The following is an 18,567-nucleotide window of genomic DNA, read 5'->3' as shown; positions in this document are numbered from 1 at the left end:
TTAACTAACTTTTGTGACAAAAATGTATTATTTTCTGAAACTTATTACACTCATGAGATGAATTATTTTTTTTTTTTTTATTATTTTCTTTTTGGTAATTGCTAGCTGCTTTGATACCTCTGATGAACAGCAAATGGCAATGCTTTCCATGAAAGTCCCCAAATATGGATTCTTCCTTTGTTATACTGCTGAGCTTTAAAGCCAGCGGCACCTGAAAGCTATACTTTCACTACGGAACTGGCCTTTTGATGTCATGACCTAATGTTTCCGGACATGCTGATCACAAGGGCCTATTTTGGAGCTGTAAGACGCACAATTAGGTGAGATCATGACCAGGCTGCTCTAAATCATGCTTGAGAATCAGTTGTGTGCACGATGACCAAGGACCATAAAGAGAGCAAGTAGCCCTACCCCATCTTTACATCCACGTTTCCAAATCTCCTGGTCTGCTTTCAGTCTTGAGCTGCAAGTTGCATGGTTAAGGGCTCTGCAACCAAGGGTTGCTTCCTGCATGTCCATGGGTTGAGAAGTCAAGTAGACCTTTAACAGAATAACAGTTTCTCAGTTCACATATTTTGCCTTCCCAGAACTGTACCTTATGTGAATTTGAATGCACCTGCTGTAAAAGGGTGATGTGGTTGCAGTACGTCAATTACCCCCTCTTTAAAACACAGTGTGTCCTTACTATTTACCTGTGTCACATGGGGGAAAGAGCATCATTGGCAGACCAGCTCCATTATTTGCAAATTACATTGAGACCATTTGACAGAAAACACTAACATGTCCAGGGGAGGTTTCTAAGGGAGAAAGTAGGATGATTTTTTTCTCAAAGCAAAAATAATTGCATGGACGGTGGGAGTAAAAGAAAGTAAGTACTGAAAAAAGCAGGGACTCATAGCTGTTGGGTGGCAAATATCTTACAGAAATTAAGTAAAGCAAGGGAGAGAGATTGCTGAACTATAACCTCAGATGAAAGACTCTTTTCTGCTATGAAAAGGGTTAAAAAATACTATTAGATCATCTGAAACATGAATTCAAAAGGAAAATGAACCTCTATTAATTGGGTCAATCCCACTGTGTTGATTAAGAATTAGCTGTGTTCACTGAGCATAGATGATGAAATCTTGCTCTCAGTTAGACCTATGCAACCCCTGTTGTCAGCACTTAGGATTACGAAGCTGTTAAGTGAGGGCAGAATTTGGCTTGGAAGTTATTAAATCCAAACTGAATGCTTAAGGGGGAATCAAAGTTGAAAGCACTATCCACCAAACAAAACAAGCCAAGGTTTTAATATTGGTGTCATAAAAATTGTTCATTGCTTTGTTTAGTTCCAGGGATTAAAGTTTTAAAATATGTTTTGAACTATCTGATGTGACCAGTGCACATATATTTAACAGCAATTTACAAAAAAACAAAACAAAACAAAACAAAAAACAAACCTGTAAATGGAAGTATGCAGTAAAATACTGTGTTGAGCATGTAGATAACTTCTGTTGATTCCCGTTTATGTTTTCATTGTCTGAGAAAGGAATGTTAATACAAATCTTGGTTCTGCTTTACACATGGTATTTTGCATAATAAGCACCTCAACCTTCTGGTCATAGATGTTTGCAGTATGCAATCTTTGTGGATAATGGAGCAGAAATATGACTCTAAAGTTGCTGGGCAATGTAAAATTTTAAGTCTCACATTTGTACAGTAGATTGTTAAACCAAACGTTTGACAGTGACAGAATCTACTTCTCAGGCTCAGAGATTAAATATGTTTTAACATATTGAATGGCAGCTTTTGTCAAGTAATTACAAATACTCTGAGTCACATTCATATGCAACACAGCCCACTGCTCATATGGAGTACAATTTTTTTTTCTATTCTTTGTTATTGTACAAAGCTACTAAATGTGATTCTCATTAAGTTCAGAAGATAGAAATTTGCTCATTTCTACACCGCTGACAGAGCATACACCATAACCCCAATATACGAGACAAAACACAGGTCAGAGAATGATCATGGAATTTATGTTGAGGAAAAAAAAATCCAGGAAGGAAATTTTTCCATTATGCACAGAGTGAGAGCTCAGCTACCACAGCCACAGTGTCTATTCCATGATATCACAAGTAGCTATGTTTGAAGTCTCAAGAAGGTAGGAACTGTCTGAATGGAGAGCTGAAGGGTGAAGAAGTGGGATGGGTGGGGCAAAAATCAATACATAGGTTCCTTGAAAATTAAACCGCTCAGACACGTAAAATAGATTGTACAACCATCATGATCCTCCTGATCCCAGGATCTGACTCAGAGGAACATATTCCCTAAGTCAATAATCTTGGCTGTCTTGGATTCCTGAGACTTGGCGTCAAGTCATCGTACTTGTCCTAGGCAGGGGTAAGGGTGAAACAAAATAACCTTCTCCCACCATAATCAGATAACAGCAATTATGCAAAAATGAGCTCTCATGGGAACAGTTTTGTCTCAAACTCTCATGTTTTTTTCTTGTTTTTGTTTGTTTGGGGTTTTTTTGTTGTTTGCTTGTGTGTGGGTTTTTTGTTTGTTTTGTTTTTGTTTTTACACAGAAATAGAAGATATGTGTTCCTGAGAAAGGTCTACTGCATGTAGTTCTCTCAGAGGGATACAGGGATCCTGGAGAACAGAAGTAACACAGAAAGAGGAAAATTCTTGTTAAGTAGAGTCATTCAGTGATCTATTTTCCCTTCAGGTTTCTTCTTACTGTGTTGGTAGTTCACTACAGAAATATATGGTGAAATCTTCTGCTGTAGTTCCTGCTACAGGGAACATTTATATGTGAGTGGAAAAGAAGAGCATCACAGTACCATGACTGAATTGAGGAGAGGAGTTCAGGAGTCTCTGTGGTTCTTTTTCTGAATGCCATTGAGACTGGGGTGCATCAGTGGCATAGAAATGGAGAACAGTAACAATATAGCTGCACAACACATTTCCCCATTCACAACAGCCAGGCAAAGAGAGCATGAGGACAACTCCATCATCTCACCAGCTGATCTCTGGGACAGGTCTTTCATCTCCTCCTGTGGAATCTTTGCAGAGAAGGATCCACACTGCCATTTTTTAAGTCAAGTTTCAGAAATATAAAGGTAATCCTGCAAAGTTTTGGACCCGGGTCACATAAAGTGAAAGACTAAAGAGGAAGGCAAAAGTAGGTGGATTTTTTTAGCAATATTTACTCTTTGAACAGTTTCACTTGCATCCAGAATGTACAGAACAAGACAATCTGAATAGTGGAAAGGTTTTGAGTCATCCATATAGTTTTAGAGGAAACAACCACATATACAACTAATAAATACTTAGCTCTTTTCTGATCTCATACAAGTTTAATGTCTGACTTCAGTAGGATTAGTCCCAGTTTTTACTCATGTAATAGAACTTGGAATTATGTCTGTGACATTTTAAAGCAGGTGGTGGTCTCTATGTTTGATCAGACTCTCAATTTCCCTATATCACATAGCTGCTCCTTGCATAGCTACATGATGAATACCAATCAAATTATTTAAGGTGACAGATTACAGGGAGCCTACACTTCTGTGCTGTAACAGCTTTATACTACATCTGCCTTGCGTGGAGTGATATTTTGGTCAGATCTCAGGTTGTTTCAATGCAATTCACTGGGTAAAACCAGGGGTTTTCCAAGGTACCAGCTAAATAGTCTCCCCTAAGAGCCACCATGCATAGAATTCAAAATTAACCTTACTTCTTGCATCAGATGTAACTTCATTTGGCCTTGTTTTGCTTGACGAAATTATGAGAAACAACTGAAAGCTAAATTTGCAGGTACCGGTATTCAGAATTAAATTCTGAAATCTATAATTATTCACAACACGAGAAACACTGGAAAATTAAGGAGGAAAGGCTGAGGGATCTGGGTCTCTCAAGCTTGGAGAAGATGAGACAGAGGGGTGACCTTACTAATGTTTATAAATATATAAAGGGTGAGTGTCATGAGGATGGAGCCAGGCTCTTCTTGGTGACAATCAATGGTAAGACAAGGGGTAATGGGTGCAAACTGGAACACAAGAGGTTCCACTTAAATATGAGAAGAAAATTCTTCACAGTGAGGGTGACAGAACACTGGAACAGGCAGCCCAGGAAGGTTGTGGAGTCTCCTCCTCTGGAGACGTTCAAAACCCGCCTGAACACCTTCCTGTGCAGCCTCGTCTAGATGTTCCTGCTCCAGCCAGGAAAATGAACCAGATGATCTTTTGAGGTCCCTTCCAATCCCTAACATTCTGTGATTCTGTGACACTGTGATTCTGTGGTCAAGATAGCATGTGCACACTACAAGCTCAGTGAAGATGCTCTTATCCAGAAACAAAACTGCTTCGGACAACAGCAATCTATTCTCAGCTAAGAAAAAGAACCCAGTCCTGCTAAACAAAGGTGTCCACCATAATTTCTTTTTAATTCACCACAAACTTCACATTTTGGCTTTCCCAAGCATTTTTCAGTAAGCAAATTTTGAGTGTAAGTAACATGATCAATTTTACTGCATTAGAAACACACCAGACCTACAATCTGAAATAAACTGAAACGATTAATTCTAGATAAGTATTACATCCTTGGTTTTGGAACCTTCACCAGCCTTCAGTGATGACTCAATTTGTGAACTAAGGTATGACTTTGTGGGCTTGGAAAACTTCTCTGAGATTTTTCTCTTCAACTACTTTTTCATAAAGTCTTCATAAATGCCAAAGATTTTATAATCCCTAAATATAATCTGAAGTGTCTGCTTCTGTGAGCCCTAAGGTCATTCATTATTTCACAAAGTGTTTACTAAATATTCCATTGCCCCAAGCAATTACATGCTCAGCAGGAACAGTGCAGTCTCCATAAGTGAAGAACTGCAGCAACCAACACAAAAGCTGATACCGTGAAACTCATTAGAAAGCCAAAACTGGAGCTTGACAAGGAAAACAATAGAAAAGAGAAGCAGAAACTGAGAAAAAAAAAAAAAATCCAAAATTTTGTAATCTTAAGAAAAAAAATTCAGCTGACCTTTGATAATAGCAATAATACCTTCTTTTTTCTTTTTTCTTTCTGATTACTGTCTTGTAAAATTAATTCCTTTCCATGAAAGTAAAATGCAATAGCTTGAGCTGAAATTCTGCTCTCAGGGAGATTTTTGCACTTAAAACATTTAGTGGGTCTCTACTGATAATCAGGGAACCACTTCTAACAAATTCCTCAGTTAGACCTGTAATCCCACTCTGTCCATCTGGCTGTGGGAGTGGTTTGTCATTTCATTCTCAAAAAAAATACGCGGTCAGGATTTATTAGGAGCCAGTTCCATGGCCTGGGCTGCATTTAAGTGGACATAGTGCACTCAGCCTGCTTGCATCCTCTTTATCCAAAATAGCCCTTAAGCACTTGCCAAACTTCAGAGAGAATAACTGTCTTGAAGTTGGCGAGATTAACCCTGTATTTAAAACTAAGCACATAGTAAAATGTTTTTATGGACCAGGGTAATAATAAGGTTCCTTAGTGATTTTATTACTATGGAAATAATAGTAATTTGCTAAAAACGAACAAACAAAAAACTGTACCAAACCAGAACAAGAATATGAGCAAACCTGTAGTTCCCATCCCATAAATTTTGTTTAAAATTCCTAGGAAGAAAAAATCACAGCAGGTAATCTCTAAATACTTAAGACCTGATCCAAGGTCCATGGAAGTTTCTAGAAAGCTCAATAAATTTCCAGTGGGTCTTGGATTATATACATAATAATTGAACCATGATCTATAAAATGCCATGGATTTGCGGGATAAAGAACGCACCAAATAAAACTCTTTTTTTTTTTTTTTTTTTTTTTTTAATCAACAAAATTAGCAGATAAAGTAATATCTAGGGTGTAGTAAAGGATTTGGCAGCAGTTCACAAATTCTTATTTGAAAAAATAATTCAAATAGACTTGGATATGAATGCAGTCACCTGGATGGGGAGCTGGTAAAGGAATATGAACTACATGCAAAGAAAACTGGAAATGTGCTGAACTAGGAGAAGTCATTCAATGGGTGACTGTGGAAACAGCTTTAGACCTAGGGTGAAGTACTCAAGACCACCTCAGTGACTTAGATGCCCACTTCACATGTTTGCAAATTAGACACTTCCCTTTGAAGGAGTGCTTTGGCAGCAACGCTCTCTAAAAGGTGCTGAGGAAAGAGAAAAGAAAATATTCTGGGAAATAATTTGAAATTACTTCCTCTTTGTGTAGTAATTCTTATTCATTTAGCTGTTTAGAAGCCTGTTACAACTTCAGATGTATAGTCTAGTCACATGCCCAAAGAAACTTCCTTGTAGTTTCTTTGGATTTATTCCTCCTATCATTAATATACCATATCAAAGACTTAAGTGAGTTGCTACGAGGTCTTCAGCCCTTCTGACTCCCTGATAGATGGCTCCAGTAATTTATGGAAGATTTAAAGCACATGGAAAACTCAGTGGTTACTCCAGCATAAGACTGCTTATTTAGAATTAGGGCAAAAAGAGTCCTTGGCATAGAAGTCACATTTCTTGTCCCTACATAGCAAGAAGCCTGAGAGCAGACTCACCAAGCAAGGATGAGCACTTTTTTTCTCGCATACTGGTTCACTCAATGTACATTGCATCCAAAACGAAAGAAACTAAGTATCATCCACTTATAAATGGAGTGTTTCATATGCAAAATAAGTCCTATTTTCTTGCCTTTTGGTTTCTGTTGGTAGATGGGCTCAGTATTGCCTTAAACTCAGCATCAAAAAAAATTATTGCTGCCACTGTGAAAAGTGATTATTGCTATAACTTGTGTGGCAGAGAGTGGGATGCGCTTCTGCAGTTTGGTTGTCCCCGTTCATATTCATGAACACTTTACATGAAGGTGCCTGACTAGGTGCTGTGAGGCCAAGGCACTTGCATCCCTTCTAGAAGGAAGAAGTCAGACCTAAAGTGGCCTGACAAAATAAAATATCAATTGCGCAACACAATCACCGCCACTTCCTATTCTAGTTTTACATACATGGGGGAAGTATTGTGAAAGTGATAAAGTAAATGTAGACGTCCTTAAATCTTGATTGACACCGATCACCAACAAGGGAGCACTGGCAAACACATCCTAGAAACAAGCAGTGGTGTGCCACCATTTGCATTAAACATAGCTGATGCCAGCCTCCTCTTTGCTTGCTGTGAGTACCATGAAAATGATGAGTGCAGACTTCTGTGCCCAGTTCTTGCCCAGATACAGTCCTCAATGGCTGCTGGAAGAGGAATACACGACTTGCTCTTTAGGAGCAGAAAAGCAAGTACTTATTAACAGGACACTTTGGAGATCCAGTCCCCACTCAGTGCTAAATACTCTAGCACAAACACTACTTCATTGTCAACAGATGAAGGAAACAAGCAAGGAGACTTTTCAGACACAATACAAGATTTGGTTAGAACAATGACAAGTGATTCTGGTATATTCACGGTCCTTATCAGCAATGGAGACTAGATACTTAGGGAAATGGATGAACAAACACTCACTTCTCATGTGATCTCAGTAGTACTCCAGATGCTTGAACTTCATGTGGGATAGTGAAAATACTTGGGCTTGTCCTTTCTGTGTGGCTCCTTCCTGTACTTTTAACTTAAATGCTGGTTAATGCCATTCTTGCTCTCAGGATAGGTGAATACCCTTTACTGTGGAGATCCAGTGGTGTTAAAAGAAAAGGACAAATGACTGTCAGGAAAGCTGACAAACAGCTGTTAAGATAGCGTTAACACTTGCTTTCACCCCTCTCTCTTCCCTTCACAGTTAATTTCTGGTTCTGGATAGAAGTGTCTGTGTTCCCTGGCTGCCTCGGAGTGGCTGGCAAACAATCACAACTAATACAGGGAAGTCTATGAGGTTATATGCCATGTAGTTCAAGAAAAAGTTACCATTTCAGACACAACAACTAATTCTCTAAAAAAAGTCAACCAATTCTAAATGAAAATTGAGTTATAGGGTGCTACTCAGAGTAAACCAGATTGCTGTTCCTTTCCTTCCTAATTAGTTCTCCAGATTAATTTATCAGTCTGTCATCCACATGTGAGGAACTCTAAGGAAAGGTGGCCAAAACCAGACCATGAGATGAATTATATGGCCAGCTGGAAACAGCTTGTACGCTGCAGGCTGGACATCCCTGTGTTAGGGAGTGATGGATTCCATCACAGGCTTAAAAAGAAGGACAAAATGAGGATATATTCCTTTTCTGTTAGGATCACAAACTCATTTGCAGACCACACTGTTTGCCTTCCAAACCAATGTACATCAACAGAGTAAAAGGAACTATGTATGAGAAGAAAGGGGATTTGGTTTATTGAGAGAGATTTTTGACACTGTCAGAGTCAAATGCTCAGAAAACATTAATCTAACCCGTAAAGAAATTATTTTTCCCTTAAAATAATGAAAGATTTAAAAGGTCATGACATGTAAATATAAATTTATATACCTATTGATTCCCTTTTACTCTTGGTGCTAGACTGGTTATGACATGGCTGTGATTTTTATTTATTTTTTCTTCCACAGACCTACTGTGGTCTGGAATTCCAGAAGTCTCCCATGGACTTGAAGACTTATCCCTAGTACAGTTACCTATAAATCCCAGCTGGGTGAAGGAAAGGGGCATGGACTGAGAAGCACAAGACCAGCATTTTGGCTTAAAATATTCTGTGAAGAGGAGGTCCCAGGTGTTTTCAGCACAAGTGTGAATTCTGAAAATTGAGTTAAAGCTTTCAATACTGACCAAAAATGAAAGGAGTCATGTGACACCACACATAGGTCAAAATCCCAGGGTAAACAGCTTCAAAGAGTGAAAAAAAAGAGAGGGAGAGTGAGAAGGAGGGCAGGAGAGAGCAAGGGAAGAGACAATTTCTTTGGACATTTAGCAGTGGGGACAAAATGCCAGTCCTCAAAGAAAGACGTGTAGTTTACAACAGAGATGACAAATCGGGTAAAAGACAATCAACCATTTCTGGGCTGGGCAGAGGACAAGATAAACTAACAAGAAGATTGACTAAGGTTAAGAAATAATTGAGGCCAAGAAGCTGAAGGCCACCCACGCAGATCAAATGGGAAAGTGCTAATGGGAAAGACATTTTGCAAGTTAAAAATATTACCAATTCTTTAATCTGGGAACACAGAGCTGTAAAATAACAGCTGTACAGCAAGGCAGAACAAAGTTTTCTTTGGTGGTTGAATAAAAGGTGGTTGAATGGAAAGACACCGTCTGCTTTATCAGAAATAGGCCCTGCCAGGCCTTCAGCCAGGACGGCTTTTCGTGGAGAAATCCAGGGTCGCATTCCTCTGAGATGGCAACACAGCGCTGTCCCACAGGCCAGTGCAGTAGTCTTCAAAGTAACAATGAAATATTAGACGTTTTAAAAGGATTTCCCACTATATTGATGTTGTTCCCATAACACAAGCCAAGGAGTAGGAAGGCAGAACATCAAAACACATTTGCATGCACTTGGAAACAGGCATCTGTTCTGTACGAGATAATGCTTTCTACTGCCTGTAAAGACAGCATTTGGACTGTGAGTCCATGGAAAAATCTTTCTATGGCACCTGCACCAAAGTCAGGATGCTGAGAAAGTAGCCTCCATTGGGAATGGTGTTTGAAGTAATTAAGAAAACCCACTGTCATGTTGAACCCTGTGGCAATGAACACTCTGGTATTGTCCTAGTGTTCAGTCTGACTACTTTCATTGTTATGGGGACAACATCTGGCCCTACAGTTTAGGATTGCTATGACTGTAGTGGTTGACCTAATGTCAAGCAAAGACATGAAGTATACTATGATTCAGATTAATTGCATGCCACTTGTGTGCAGTTTAGTTCAGAAGTACAACTAATGTAATGCACTGAAGATGTTGGTACGGCTGTTGCAAAGGGTTATACTTATCTGTCAGTGGCACTTCTGCTTGAGAGTGAGTGCTAGTGACACCCACCACATCATCGAACCACCACTGGTCACAAGACACAGGAGTCTTTTAAGTTCCAGAACTGAAAACACTCTTCCCTATCATCACATTTTGTAACAGCACAGAGCACAGTCTGCCTCTCTGCACTCTTTTTTCTGCCAGCTGGGTGTTCCTCACTATCACAGCTCTTAAATTTTTCTTGTAAGCTTTTTTTGTTTGTTTGTTTTGTTTTGTTTGTGTTTTTGTTTTTTTTTTTTTTTTATTTTAGTCTTATCAGCTCTTCCGAAATCCTCTGAAAAGCTTGGAAGAGTCATGAAGCAGAAAAAGACCATTATCATGCAGCGTAATGACTGACTGCTTTATGACGTTGTACCTACTACTCACATACTCCCTCCAAATGAGGTGCTGGCATGCTAGAAGAAAAGGGTAGCTTGCTGAGTTTACTTATGAATTTCCTGCAGATTATCCACGTTCATACAAGAAGGCTGAGTAGGTCACTTGCTACTTCATCCAGCATTAATTTATAGACAAGCCTGTCAGTTCTTTGTATTAAAAGTTCTGATTTACGATGGAAATCAGGCTTCCAAATTCAGTTCCTCATCTCTGAAAAGTATATTTTTTAATACAAGACTATTATTTCAGTATCCTTACTGTTCCAGGATCCGTATCATCCCAGTGTTGTTCCATATTACTCTTCAGGAACTAATTCCAAAGCATTCAGTGGCATCTAGAGTTTTACCTGATAAAATATGATATATATTAAGGGTGGAAACATTTACTGATACTATTTGGTGAAGCAATGTGTGATACAGATCTGACAATAGCATCCATTGACATCTGTTTGAGATGTAGCATATCTTTTAATTATCCTGCCTCTTATCACCATCAGCTGCTACCTCTACCTTTTACTTTCAAATCCAAGAATATTGCAAAATTAAATTTACTTATGCAAAAAACGGGGCACCTGTCTTGCACCTGTTTTAAGAATTATCAATGACAGTGAACACTGAGCTGACTAAACTGGAGAGAAAAACACAAATATTACTTAAAGTCGCAAAGGAAAAAACCTACAGAAGACTGCTTAATCAAAGTAATCTGGCAAAGAGCTACATACTGGAACAAAGCCTGCTCTTCAGTACTGGCTAAAGAATAGAGACAATTTTTCAAGGCTATGGACATTCTTTTAATACTAGCAAATGATGTGCTACAGCATTTTCACCATGATCAAACACAAAAGAAAAGTCAGACTTACCGCTGGATGAACCTTTTTCAATCACATGTGTGAGATGCAGGCATAAGAAGGAGAGGATGGTGGAAAAGGATAACAGGTACTAACCAGTTAGGAGGCAGAAAAGACACCCAGCAGTCAGCAGTTGCAAAATGGCTACAGTAAGACTGGAGCAGTTCGGCTCTGTAAAACTTAAAGGGACAGATTTATACAAGCTCACTGGGGGAAAAGCCTGTGTAAGAGCATAATTCTCCACTGGGAGAAGGCAGGCCCCAGTCCCGGAAATATTTAAGCATGTCCTTAACTCTAAGCATATGAGTACTCCTATTGACTTAAGTCTGTGTATTCCTGTACAAACAATTAAGCATGCGTATAAAAGTCTGCAGGACTGTGTTTACTGACATACAAAAAACTACCCAGAAAGGCAATGCCCTAGCATTGTGCTTGTTACAGCTTTATCACAAAAGGAGTGGGGTTCAGTCACAGTTACTTCCCCCTCTGGTGAGTTACTCTGATTATTGAATAATAGTAAGATGCTTTCTAGGAGTTCAGAAAGAAAAAAAAAAATATTAAAATACACCCTAAAAAAAGTCAAATTGTTGCAACAAATACTGCTCATGTACTGAGTCTAATATTTCTAATTTATTCAGTGCAATACCCATAATAAAGCCCTGTTTAATTGAAACAATTCAAAAGCACTTTGGACTGGTCAAAGTAAGTGAAAGTAACCTCAAGTTCTGATTTTCAACTCCCCTCTCCTCTATAACTGAATCACAGAGATGCAGTCAACAAAATGTCAATATTTTTGATGTGGGAGCAGAAACATCCCAAATGATAGACCACAGGTATATTTGTAGGCTTACCACTGGCAAAGTGATTTTATGTATAGCCAGGCTCTACTTCAATTTTCTACTCTTTAATAAATTAATAACAGCATTTTCCCTACTTGCAGCATTCAGTAACCTTCACGATTGATAAGCATTTCAGGTGTCAGAACTTAGTCTTACAATGACCTAGATGGGAAAGAGACTTTAAAAGCAGAAGACAGCAAAGCAATGTCAGAGGGTTTCAAAGGAGGGTTCTTTCTTACAACTGATGCCCATGATCATCCCAGCATGGCTGCATAGGACAGTTGGAGCCTGTACAGTGTGTCCAGCCCTTTGTGCATGTCTGAAGTTTCCTTTCAGGCATGCCAGGTGGCATCATGACTTCAGGACAGTCAGTAAGGTATTTCTGCAGTTCTGTGATATTAATAGACAGCAAATTTTGACTCAGGCTTGCTCTGAAGCAACTGTTCTACATGTTCATAGGGATGCAGCTAGTGGTTTGCTGATGGGATTTATTTGCTTATATAAAACAATATAAGTAGTTAAATGTTAACAGAATTGAAACTTTTTTTTTTTTTCATAATTTTCCCTGTGTTTAGAAGCTAATCTGAGCAGTTTTTTCTTCCTGTCACTGAGTTTACTCTATACTCTGCTCAGGTTTCCACAAATATGAAATCAACATTAAAGTCTATTGGAGGTATTTTACTTTGTAAAACTTCATTAAATTTGTATCACCAAATAAAACCCTGTGTATGCAATAACTCTGACTTGCACAGAACCCATAAACCAATCATCTTTGATTGCCTCCAGACATAAGAGGCTATGACCTTCTCAAACATCTTAGCACCAGAGGAATAAGCAAGTTTCATTTGCTACAGTATGTTTCAGGAATCGTGGTGAGTTTTTCCCCCACTAACTGAAATGTCCTGAAATATTGTGAGACTCATTCTGCACTTACTTACACTAGTAATATATATTATTTTACAGTCATATCAATAAGGGTGATATCAGACTCCAGTTCCATGTGCTTAGTCCCAGTAGTTCCCACTTCACATACTGTGTAGCTGTGTGGGTTGTAGATGTTTTACAGTGTATCATTAACACAACTGATTACATGTTACTAACATGTCATGAAAACTTGCCAGATGTAGCTTAAAAATGCATTCTTAATAAATATCTGGGCCTGAATCTGCTTTTTCTTGTACTTTGTGCATTCTGGAGCAGTACTTCTAAAGGCAATATGCATTGGAATAAGATTAAAAGGAATCCATAGGCTGAATCCTACACCAAAGAACAACTGCGAAGATGTCAGGGTGGGCTGACAGACTCTGAGCATGTGGCAATTGGAACCTGAATTTTGCTTTTAATGAAACACAACACAAACATTGTTAATAGTTTGTGTATTCTGTAACCAATTTATAGGGTTAAGTTTGTCATCTTAAAACTTTTTGATAATCGAGATTCAAAGACAATCACTTAAGGGGACTTCTTTATACACTGTCATTAAAACGAAGCTTCCTTGTAAGGCATTAATACAGGTGAGAAGAATTTACCATACAGGGATAAAAAAATCAGACAGGAAATGTTCCAATGATGATTTTAAATGTCTCTGGGTGAGGTACCAGATAAACAGGGCTAAGGAGAGTTTGAAAGCTTTTGCTTTCTGAGCCAGACTGCGCTTTCCAGAGACATACTCCTAAAAAATTAGGTACCAAAAGATTTATTAGCTGGAGAGGGAAAAAGTTTTAAAATATTTTTCTTCATTGCTTTAACATGAACCAATTCAGAGTGTGTGTGTGTGTCCCTAGACAAGAAGGCAGAATAAAATTATTCCATGATACAACTGTGCTTTGATACAGTGACTCACTTTATAACTTTCTATAAAGTTTGGTTTATTTGTTTAAAAGCAGGATTTGTGTTCCCTTAATTATATGTAGATTTAAGAATTTTGTTAAGTAAATATATACTTGTTTTTACTGTACTGGAGCATAAAAATTCATCTTTTCCGATGTCAAATCCTATCATATCCCATATTAGATGCTTATACTACACATATATACTGATCCTTGGAGTGCAGCTTCCTGCAGCCAGGGATGTGTCAAGTAACGCTCTACACAAAATTGAAGTGTTATTTAACATACACTTGTCTGGTGATTATTTTAGTTAATGTGAAGTTGCCTCTTCACTGTTGTCATTTCCAAAAGTAAAAAAGGCTTCTGTAAAGACCATTGGCTGAAGGACAACATGATAAGGCAGTAACCTGTTATGTTTGCAAAAGGAAAAATGAGGAAACAAAAGAGGTAGTCCTGATGGAGAAAAAAAGACAGACTATGGAAGAGATTTCCTGTCTAGTGAAGACAATAGGCACTTGCTTGAGAAAGCAGTGTGAAGCAGACAACAGCAGGAGAAATGTTTGCATTTGTTCTCACAGAATTGGAACACGGAGTTTTCTTTGGCAAATGAATTAGCTGCAAGAGCCAAATGTCTTCAGAAACAGCTTATCCTCTGGTAGCTGTATTTTGCTTAAACTCTCTAAAAAAGCATCTGTAATGCACTGTGAAGCATGAAGCCATTCCAAATGCAATCAGTTAGATAAGGCAGTGTCCATTCAGACTTAGCCACTTGTTCTAACCAGCTTAGTAATTCAAAGCTCTGTGGAGAAGAAACTTCAGGCTGCCTGCTGCACTGCAGGACGTCATGGATTAGGTTCTTATATACAGGCCAAGTGGTTTAGCAAGATCTCAGCCAAGATGCAGAGACCAGAGGGAAAATTCTGCTCTTAGAACTTCAGGGCTTATATCAGACCCCCACATCTATGAAATCAGAGCACAGGTTTACTGCTGTGCATTTTAGTCCTATCTGCATTCCTGGGAGAAAGCACCAAGTGAAGAAACAGCAGCTACTTGTAGGGTGTTTATCCACTTGTTTTCTGTATCTGATGTTTGATGAGAGAAGGGAAGAGACACTAGTCTCTAACATTCCACAAGAAAGAACTTTTCTTCAAGGGCATGCATCAAAGCTCCCAGATAGTCAAATTTTAAATCCATTCCTTACAGGGCAATGATTTGGTAGAAGAGGAAAGTCTCAGGGGACACACTGGCTCATGAGAAGAAATTAATGACTAGCATGCAGGTTGTACGCTGCTGGTTATGTCCTTGTTTTACAGCTTCTAGCAATACAGGTGATTAGGAAAATTCAAGTCCAGTTGAAGCCTGGGTACTGGTCACCAGCTTGGCACTAGCCTCCCTGTTGTCAGGTCTTACCTGACAAAAAATCACAGTTTTAGAGTGAATCATACATTTTATCTCATATGTTTTAATAAATCATGAAAGGCACCTGAAATAAAGAATCAAAAAAAAAAAAAATTAGAATATCTTCATTATTACCTAAGTGGATTTGGGGTCAGGGCCATGTATTCTATTTAAGTCATCACTAAAGTATGACTTCAAGAACAGAAGTCAAAAGAAGAGTCATCTGAATGAAGATCCTCCTTATATGAAGACTTACACATGTGCCTAGCTTCACATAGTGAAAGAACAGCATGTGGCAACACTGTTCGCATGTTTAAAGTAATGTCTGGATATTTTGTAGGATTAGATCCCTCGTTTGCTACTTGAAATAGAACTTCTCTAAGTCTTCATATGTTGATGCATAAAAATGAAATACATTTTTAAAATTACGAGGACTCCTGCAGTACCCCAATGACTAGAAGAAGTATTTTCATAATAGATGGGCATTAATAATAATTTCCTTACTCTCATGTGTATTATAACTTTCTCTGAAGTAGAGGTGTGAAATTAATTATCATTTTTAAGCTAATAATTTGCATCTGCTTTATCCCCCTCTTTTGTCTTAGCATTGTCCATTTCTATGATAAGAATTTTTTTCAAATATGAAACACAATGATTTATGCTCTCTTAAAAGATGGAAATCCATGGAACCTTTGTTATGTTTTCTAAGGGGGGTAGGAATTCATGTGGGATTTATTTTATTTATTTGTTTGTTTGTTTGTTTGTTTAAATTTAGGGACATCATGCATTTCATGGGAAAGAGGCAGCTGTATCCTGGTCAAACAGGGCAGGAAGCTATCTCAGGATGTAAGGACTGTCCCCCTCACTACACCTCAGAAGACCATATTTCTGTCTTCTCAGCATGTGCTCAGTTATCAGAACAGAAGATGTGTTCATACTTTGTGTATTTTAACTTTCACCACTTAATTTTGATTCCTTTTCTTCTTTACCCAGGGTGCTTATAAAACAATCATGACGATAATCATACATAACTACTGGTTTTGGATACATCTGTTTCCAAGACATGACACTGTTTTGATAGCTATTACAGTGTAATTGGAATGACTCTCCTGTAACATCATTGTGGTTACATTTATTTATTCAGCACAAAGAGAGAGTGTTCAGCTCTTTCTTACTGTTCACAGAACTGCCAAAACCATTAGAAAAATAAGGGAGGTCATAAGCACCTATATATACTTCACTGCTAGGTTGAAGATACTCTTTAAAGGTTTTCAATCAGAGTTCTTAACATTCTGTATGTTCTGTCTCTTGGAAGTCAAAACAAATATTTAGACCTGAAAAGAAGCAACCAAGTATGCACATCTTTGATCTCTGGGCCAATTCCAGGTAACATTGAAGTCAATGGAAAGACTCTCCTTGACTATGATAAGGTTTGGTTAAGATGCAAGCCGAGAAAGAGTACAAAGTATTGCCATAACAGTTACTCTGTTCTGATGGCCAAGCTTCAAACATGGTAAGGGTAGCTTTGCAGGGCTTTTGGCTTTCCTACTCAGTTGAAAAGTCTATATTTGGCAATGGAAAACAGCCCTATTTAAAGTATTTTGTAAATAATGTTAGTTAGAAGCAACAAATCTTTTCCACTGCCTATATATAGTTATCTGAAGTATTGCTATGTTCAGGTCAAGAGACAAAAAGTTGTTTAATCTGATTAAGATTTAATGTCACATTTAACTGCTTTAACTCACCATTGAGAAGCAGTTGTACTCCATGAGCAGTTTTAATGTGTGTGTCCTTAGTACTGTTAAGAGCACATCTAACTTACAAAGATCAGATCACATATCAGTAATCAGAAAACCTAAAAGTGTAGCCCCAGGCAGGCACAGAGACCACCTTCGAAATTCATGCAATTCCACATCCCAAATGAGCCTGATACAGCTTCATGGGGTGTTGATTCTCAGTTAGGTAAGGAGGTACATCACAGGAACACCCAAACAGGCTGTAAGCATGTAGGGCATCTGCATGGCCGCAGTGCTCATGTTAGAGTACACCATAGTCCCAGTTGCTCCTTGGACTGTGTTTGTATGTACAGTGACAGTGAGAGCATTGATACTTCTTGCAAGAGGAGATATACCTTGATCTGTGTAAGGATGTAAGATTTCATGTTTTTAATTAAGAATGTTACTCTCAAAGCAGATTTCAAAGGAATAATCGCTTGCATGAAACTACATGAAATCTTCTGTATTCCATTGCCATGACTACTGGGTGGTTACTCAAAGGTATTTGAATGATTATTCTTTTCTCTTTAGTCACACCAAACAGAATCTGAAATAATACCCAGGGTAGAAGACATTTCGCAAACACAAAAGCCTGCAAGAAAGGAACAAAATTTTTCCACACCATTATACTGAATTATAAAACTCATTACTGTAGGATATCACAGAGGCAAAATGCATAGATTTATTTGTATAAGAAAACTATCCATGGAGGCTGGACCTATTGGCAGATATTTAGCACAATTACTTTGATGTCTGTTCTGGGTCATAATACCTCCAGAAGCAGGAAAAATGTTTGTCTTTCTTTTTCATCACCCAAATTATCCACTGAACCATCACTCAGCATGGGCTACTGGTCTAGACAGGGTTTTGGGGGGATTTAGATTGGTCAGCAGGCAGTGGTAAGTGAAGTGACTTATTTGAAGACACCAGGAAGCTTAGCAGCAGATTCGACTACAGAACCTTAACCTCCAAAACCCCACTGTTTCACTTTTTTAAAAATCTGAAAACCTGTGAGTGTATCCAGGGCTTTGGGAATATTTTACGGATCACTAATTGTTCTGCATTTGGTTACCTGACTGAATTATCCTAGTATTTGATGGTCTCAATACAAAGAGTTGGAACTAACCTTGTCCTCTCCTGTGAAAATACTCAGAGAAGTACTTTTCAGTCAATATGTGACTTGTTCTCTTTGACTCAACAGGAAATATTTCATGTGAGGTGTCTGGGGAAAAAAAGGGAAGGCAGGGAATAACTACAGCCACAAAACCACCGTGGGAAGATATGCACCTGTTTTGGTTTTCATCCAGTATCTCATGCAGCTTTCAACCAGGATGTGAAAACAAGGTTTCATTATCCTTTTCCCACCCTAAAAGCGTCTCACTGAAAGGGTCATACCCATTAGGCTAGAGAGTAATGAAGAAGGCAGTGAAGGGAAAAGGGTGTTCTTCTTAATTCTGTATAAATATCAACTTCCACCTATGCTGCAGTATCAAGCAGTCAGAGCTGACTCTTGTCTGATATTGCAGACACATTCCTCCAC

This window comes from Patagioenas fasciata, chromosome 1 (genome assembly GCF_037038585.1).
Source record: "Patagioenas fasciata isolate bPatFas1 chromosome 1, bPatFas1.hap1, whole genome shotgun sequence".
In the NCBI taxonomy this organism is placed as follows: domain Eukaryota; kingdom Metazoa; phylum Chordata; class Aves; order Columbiformes; family Columbidae; genus Patagioenas; species Patagioenas fasciata.
The sequence above is the reverse complement of the archived record's forward strand: the minus strand, read 5'-3'. Positions refer to the sequence as shown.